The following is a 7,432-nucleotide window of genomic DNA, read 5'->3' as shown; positions in this document are numbered from 1 at the left end:
CTGGGGGGAGGGATTTGGGGAGGGATTTTGAATTAATATTCGTGTGTGTGTGTGTGTGTGTGTGTGTTTGTAATTTCTTTGGGAAAAAATAAAAAATAAAAAACTTTTCATTCTCTTTATATGAAGATAAAGTTACATTTGTGAAATTAGTTTGCTCTTATATCCTTATGATCACCAACCTATATTGAAGTACATATCAATGGTGGTTTTATACTTTGAAAATGAAATTTTGAAACAAATCTTGGGGGGGGGGGTGAAGGAGTGTTTTCAAACAATATTGCAAGTTAGGCTATATCAAGTACATGCAAGAAAGATCTTGCTTGCTACATGCACATTAAGCTACAAAGTTCTTCCTGATAATATTTTTAAAATGAGCATCAGCCGTGCAGTTTTCATAAGCATTTCCCAGCCACTGTGGGCAATGAACTAGACTTTTTGTTGAAGTAAGACAGAACTACACATTACAAGGAACATGGAGTTGCCACTGACAGCAGCAGCCCTGAATTAAGTCCTCTCCCTCTTCCTCCAAAATATGTAGTGTAACTTGCCTTGTGTCCTGTCCTAACGTCATCCTGCTATGCATGCCCCACCTGCCCCATCAGTGACTGACTTTGGTAGGCAAAGAAAATTACAATGTATTGATGTAGTGACATGAGAAGTTTTACTACACATTACCAGGGATCTGGGGAGAACCTGACATGGAACTGCTGTTTTAGGTGGCAAACCTGGCTTTCTGGGAAGACGTAGATTCACCCTTAAGTGAAAGACTTCTCATCCTGCTCCTCCACCTACTCTACACCACCACCAGGAGAAACCTGGTGTAGCTGAGAAGATGGGGAGGAAAGCAGATAGGTGTCAGGATTGATTCTGAGCGCAAGGAGATAGGTAGCAGCTCAGATTCAGAAGAGGAACAGCCAGAACCGGGGGAGGCATTTTCCCAAGCCAGTTCAGATATGGGTTGGTGTGCTTCTCAGGTTACTAACTCCCAGATGGCCGGGCCTGAAGCCCCCCCCCTTGCCCCCCTCTGTGAGAAGCCGGGACGAGGAGGAGGAGAGTGGGGGCTGTGACCTAAGAGATGCTAGACCATGGTGCAGAGCTAAGAGGGAAACGTCAGGGGCGGAGCTCAGACGGTTGACCTGGGTAGCGATGTGTGAGAGGTGACATAGGGAAGCATCACTGGAAGGGCAGGACATCCCTCCCTAAGTTAGTCTAGCCAGCAGGCCTCACTTCAAACTGTAGGCAACCTCCCCTTTGAATCCCCCAGAGGCATTCCTTTGTATCCTGAGAGTCTTCGAGGATTTGCATCTGTAATGAACCCGTTGATAATGAATTAAAGGCCTGAGACTGAAGCCTTTCTATTTGGGTGTGTGAGTGCAATGGGAAAGAGGGGGCCCGAGGGAAACATGACAATAGGACTGCCTGGTCTGAACCCAGAAATAATACATATGCTGTTAAATGCTCTATGGCACAGAGATAGAAAGAAGTTGGTGCTCCTTCCAACTCACGTCTCTCCCCAGTCCTTTCACCCACCCTCAAACATACATGAATGCCTGGACAGGCCAGCAAGAATTTACTTTTGCCCAATGGCTGCCTGGGAAGGAGGGTGAGAACTCCAGGATCACCGGGCGTGTGGTAGGTGCATGAAAGACAAAAGCAATTATTTCTTCACACAATTCATTATTTGTGAAATTCACTGCCAACAAATGTGGTGATGGCTAACAGTTATTAGCTATGAAAGCTGAAAGGAACCTCCATGTTCAGAGGCAATATCTCTCTGAGGGCTTCTTCACATGGAGCTTTTATCCTGCTATTGAGACCGGTTACTCACAGATATTGGCGGGTCCTTTAAATGACGTCATCAACCTCCAGGGCATCTCGGAGATAATGAGCTATCTACCACGCTTGAGTTCCCTCGGTGAAAAAGGAAAAGCCACAATGAGAGGAGTTAGACCAATGAAACTAGGAAGACTCAGATATGGAGGAAAAGGAGGGGGAAAGGAAGGGGGAAACACGTGTATAGGGAGCCCATTGTGATCCTGTATTTAAAATGGACGCAGAAAGCCCCGTTTTGAATGCGGGATTTTAGGCTGGTGTAGAAATGCTCTGAAAGTCAGATAGTGGAGAAAAGCAATTGGAAAGGGCCTACATCTTCAGTGCCTGCTTGTGAGGTACCCAAAAACATCTGGAGCATCTCTAAGCCAGCCTAACGTGTTAGGATGCCAGGTTCTCCATCCTGTTTCACAGCCTCCTGTTGATCAGTAGTTGGGTGGGCAGGAAGGGCAGGAAATCCCTGCCCGATTTCCTTCTGTCCACACAGACCTTTCCCCTTTGTTCTTTCTCTCTCCACTCCCACCCTCTAGCCTCATTATTCCTCTCCCCTCTACCACTTTGCCTTGCTATTTCTCCCTCCCTCCCAGCCTCTAGCCTCACTGTTTCTCTTTCTCCTGTCCCAACACTTTGCCTTGCTCTTATTCCCCTGCCCCAGCCTTGCTCTCTCTCTCTTCCTCACCCCCTTTATCTCCCTATTTCTTGCTCCCCCCATGCTTTAGCCTGACTTTTTTCCTCTCCCTTCCCAGCCCCTTCTCTCATTCACACACACAGACAGCACTTTCCTGGGAAGGAGCTCTGATGGCGGAAAAGAAAGTAGGAGTGTTAGGTGGGGAGTGGTGTGGTGACTCTGGGGCTGAAACATAGGGAGAACGTTTGCTTTCCTTTGGGGGCGGGCAGCATTCTTGTTTTCTCTGTGGCTGGAGAAAAGGGTGTGTGTGTTACTAGGATGAGAAGAGCAATCCTATGTAGGTCTACTCAGAGTAATTCTCATTGAGTTCCCTACCCATCTAAAGATGCATAGGAGTGCGACCTTAAATAGGTATTTTGTTGTGCTTCTGTGGGGTCATACATGTGAATTGTCATTGGCGTTCCTCTGCTCAGTTACTTGGGTGAATTACCTGTTTTGACTAGCAAGCCCCCCCCCCCCCCGCAGCCATTATGTGACTAGACACATCAGCTGTGGGAGCCATTTTGTGGTGGTGCCCATAGCAATTTCTCAAATTCCCAAATGTACCCACAGGTCCAAAAAAGGTGGGAACCCCTTTTCTAGCTAGTATTAACTGAGAGCCGGTGGGGTGTAGTGGTTAGAATGTTGGACTGGGATTTGGGAGATCCAGGCTCTAGTCCCCACTGGGTGGCTCACTGGGTGACTTTGGTCCAGTCACTGACTCTCAGCCTAACCTACCTTGTTGTGAGGTTAAAGTGGAGGGGAGGGGAACTATGTAAGCCACCTTGGGTTCCTTGCAAGAAGAAAAAGTTGGGATATACATGTAAAAAGAACAATAACAGTAGTTCTATACTTTTCATTGTAACTGTCAGGGTGGACACTGAGCCCATAGATCCCCAGAGCAGTTCTGATTCTGAGGAGGAACAGCTGTCCGTGGGAGAGGAGCGTGCTCATCCCTCCCAGGCCCTGCAGCTGGCAGAGATTCCTCCTGCCGGCATTCCAGACATAGATAGCGGTCCTGGGAGTGAAGGAGCATGGGAGGAGGGCTGGCTGGATGCTCGACACAGACGCAAAGAGCAACGAGCTATGGAGGGCGTGGAAAGGAGGCATAGCACCCATTTGGCGCGCAAGCAACGGTTGCGTCCAGAGGACCCAAGGGAAAAGAGGAGGGACTCTCCCTAGCCCATAAGTTCAGGGTCTGCAAGTGATTCTCGTTCAAATGGGGACCAACTGTTTCCAACCCAGGGGCATAGGTTACTCTGCTGTTCATAGCTTAGTCGCTGGTGATAGAGTTATTAAGTTGTAAAAGGAATAAAGCCTTGAAAAGAATCCTTTGTCTGTATCTGGAGTTGGCTACTGGAGTAGACTGAAAGAGGCCGGCTAGGGCCCCCTGACAGTAACAAGATGAAGCAAAGGAAAGGTTCCTCCTGTGCAAGCACCAACTCATTACTGACCCCTAGAGGGACACCGCTTGCGCTGGCGTTTTCATGGCAGACTATAGCGGGGTGGTTTGCCATTGCCTTCCCCAGTCGTGACTACCTTTCCCCCAGCAAGCTGGGTACTCATTTTACCGACCTCGGAAGGATGGAAGGCTGAGTCGACCTGAGCTGGCTACCCGAGACCTGGCTTCTGCTGAGATCGAACTCAGGTCGTGGGGAGAGTTTTGGTTGCAATACTGCCGCCTACCACTCTGCGCCACACGAGGCTCTTAACAAGATGAAAGGTGCTATTAAATGTGAATCCTAAGCACCCACCCATACAGGAGGTTTTCTGTTAGGAGCTTGCTGGTCATATCTCTGCATAAGTCTCTGGCTAGGGCTGATGGGAGTTGCAGTCCAACAAGATCTAGAGGGCCACATGCTCCCCATCACCCAACTATAGGAAAAAAAATGGCTACACCAAGGTAGGCTAGCCCTAATCCAGCAACTGAGATCCATCTATGATGCTAATACAATGCATTGTAATGATCACCTGGTCCTCCTCACTCTGAAGACACTAGTTGTTGGATCCATTAGTGCCTTGGGCTTTCTGTACAAATACAGCATGGCTCTCCCTTTGAGAGGAGGAATCAGGATTTGATCTGACGTGATACCTGACAGTAGAGCATATTCAAACCATTAGAGTGGCTCCATTTCAGCAATAAATAGCAGCTCCTAGACACAACATCAGAATTCTGTTTTTCTAAGCCTCCATTCTCCTGAATCAAAGCAGTTTTAGGAAACCAAACGTTATTTTATTCAACATGCCAAGAATGAGAGCACTGTTTGGGATTGCACATTTGTTACGTCAGTGCAAAAGTATTAAATGATTTCCCCATTTACTTTTAAAATGTGGATGCTATACGATGACTAGGTTTCACCAACTGGAGGCTCAGGACAAACAATAAAGTCGCCTGCTTTTAGGCAGGCATTGAAAATAGTTTTGTTACAGTGACCATTTTCAGGATAGAGATAATTGTTTATTTGAAAATGTAAAGTGTGAATACTGGGGGGAACATTATGTTTGTAAACTTGCTTTCTGCCCTTGTAACGTGTAAAAGAGACCTGAGATGCCAACTCTGGAGCATAGCAGAGCCAGAGGGAGAAAGTTATTAGCTGCAGTGGTAGATTTCAGTGTAAAGGGACAAAAATCAGCTTAATTTATAATGGTACAAAAAGGCCAATTAAAACACCACTTTGTCTTCATCTGAACCCCACCTGACTGTAGATCACTGGCCCTGACATAAAAGTGTATATTCTTACCTTATAAGTGTGAAGGTAGGCCTGACTAGGCTTTGTAGTAGCTTGGCTCAGGCAAGGTGCCTGATGGGATTGATTTAATGTGCATGTGTCTGACCACGAGAAGGTAATTGTCACTTTCTCATTATAAGCAGGCAATTTCTATCCACCAGGTTAGCTCGTCCCTGAAGATAAGAATGCAGCTGTGCTGATAAGACTGTTGCTGAGCTAAATTAGCCCTTGAGCATGCGTAGTGTATTTTCTTTGTTCTCCAACTAACAGTCTGTATAAATGCATCCTGTTTCTTGCGTTTGGGGAGACTCAGTTTTGACTGGCTCTCCCGCAGCTGTGATGTGCTTTAATAAATTCCTGGCTATTCAACTGAACCAGCACTGGATCAATTTTTCCTTAACATATGTTTTTAAACATAAACATTAAAAACATTATGGGCCACACCGTGCTGTTATTCAAAATTTTCTTTAGCTTTGGTATGAGTTGGCCTCTATGAATGTTAATTAATTACCATCTTGGTAATTTGGAATGTCAGATCACGCCTGCCTGCAAGAGGTTGTAGAATTTATTTGCCCAGTCTGAGAGCCTAGGCCCAGAGGCCTGAAAGGGGAATGGTTTTTAATTTGCCTACTGGAAGAGAAAGCTGTTTTGAACTTTTGGAGTTTAATAGCTATACTACATAAATGTATATTACATTCCTATCACAACAGAGGTGGTTATTCCTCAAAATCTGAATCCAGAAAGTAAAAGAAGCACTCAATTTATGTATTCCAAAATCCTTCTTAGTGTAATACCTTTATTAGGCCGACTCAAGGGTTATACAAATATGCATACCTTTGTGATCTTTGTGACCTTTTGAGTTAGCCAAATAAAAGTATTACACTAATATGGATTTTGGGATTCTTCTTATGGCCAATCTTTGCTTTTTGCTCAATTTATATATTTCTGGGACCACACTGTACTTCCTGGCATGGTGGCTTGTTGCTGGGTCAGACTTAAAAGTTACATTTATGGAACGGAGAAACAGTCACTCTATATGGCCAAAACCTCAGTGCATTGTAAGTACAGCCAACATTTCTTAATACAGATCTTACTCACCACCTTCCTGTCAGTATCCTGGCAAGCAAACCAAAGCATGAACAGAAAATAACATTCTTTGGGTTAAACTAGATATTATCTCACTTCTGGTTTCAAGGCTGGCTGAGGAGTAACACTTACAAAACAACTGGTGGGGCAAGGGGCGAATAATTTGTAGGGGAGAATAATTAGGTAAAGGAAAGATGTTAAAAAATCTTATACCACCTCTCTCCTGCCTTATGATTCTCCACAGCAAATGCTCCCTTTGTTGTTTATTCGGTCAGTCACTTCTGACTCTTCGTAACTTCATGGACCAGCCCACGCCAGAGCTTCCTGTCGGCCGTCGCCACCCCCAGCTCCCCCAAGGTCGAGTCCGTCACCTCCAGAATATCATCCATCCATCTTGCCCTTGGTCGGCCCCTCTTCCTTTTGCCTTCCACTTTCCCTAGCATCAGCATCTTCTCCAGGGTATCCTGTCTTCTCATTATGTGGCCAAAGTACTTCAGTTTTGTCTTTAATATCATTCCCTCAAGTGAGCAGTCCAGCTTTATTTCCTGGAGTATGGACTGGTTTGATCTTCTTGCAGCCCAAGGCACTTTCAGAATTTTCCTCCAGCACCACAGTTCAAAAGCATCTATCTTCCTTCGCTCAGCCTTCCTTATGGTCCAGCTCTCGCAGCCATAGGTTACTACGGGAAAAACCATTGCTTGAACTATGCGGACCTTTGTTGTCATTGTGATGTCTCTGCTCTTAACTATTTTATCAAGATTTGTCATTGCAGTCCTCCCAAGAAGTAAACGTCTTCTGATTTCCTGGCTGCAGTCAGCATCTGCAGTAATCTTTGCGCCTAGAAAGACAATGTCTGTCACTGCCTCCACGTTTTCTCCCTCTATTTGCCAGTTATCAATCAAGCTGGTTGCCATAATCTTGGTTTTTTTGAGGTTTAACTGCAACCCAGCTTTTGCACTTTCTTCTTTCACCTTCGTCGTGAGGTTCCTCAGCTCCTCCTCGCTTTCAGCCATCAAAGTGGTATCATCTGCATATTGGAAACTGTTAATGTCTTCCAGCGATTTTAACTCCAGCCTTGGCTTCATCAAGCCCAGCACGTCGCATGATGTGTTCTGCGTAC

Source organism: Heloderma suspectum, chromosome 7, assembly GCF_057233095.1.
Source record: "Heloderma suspectum isolate Gila_16-S chromosome 7, 16-S_ref, whole genome shotgun sequence".
NCBI lineage: Eukaryota > Metazoa > Chordata > Lepidosauria > Squamata > Helodermatidae > Heloderma > Heloderma suspectum.
The sequence above is the reverse complement of the archived record's forward strand: the minus strand, read 5'-3'. Positions refer to the sequence as shown.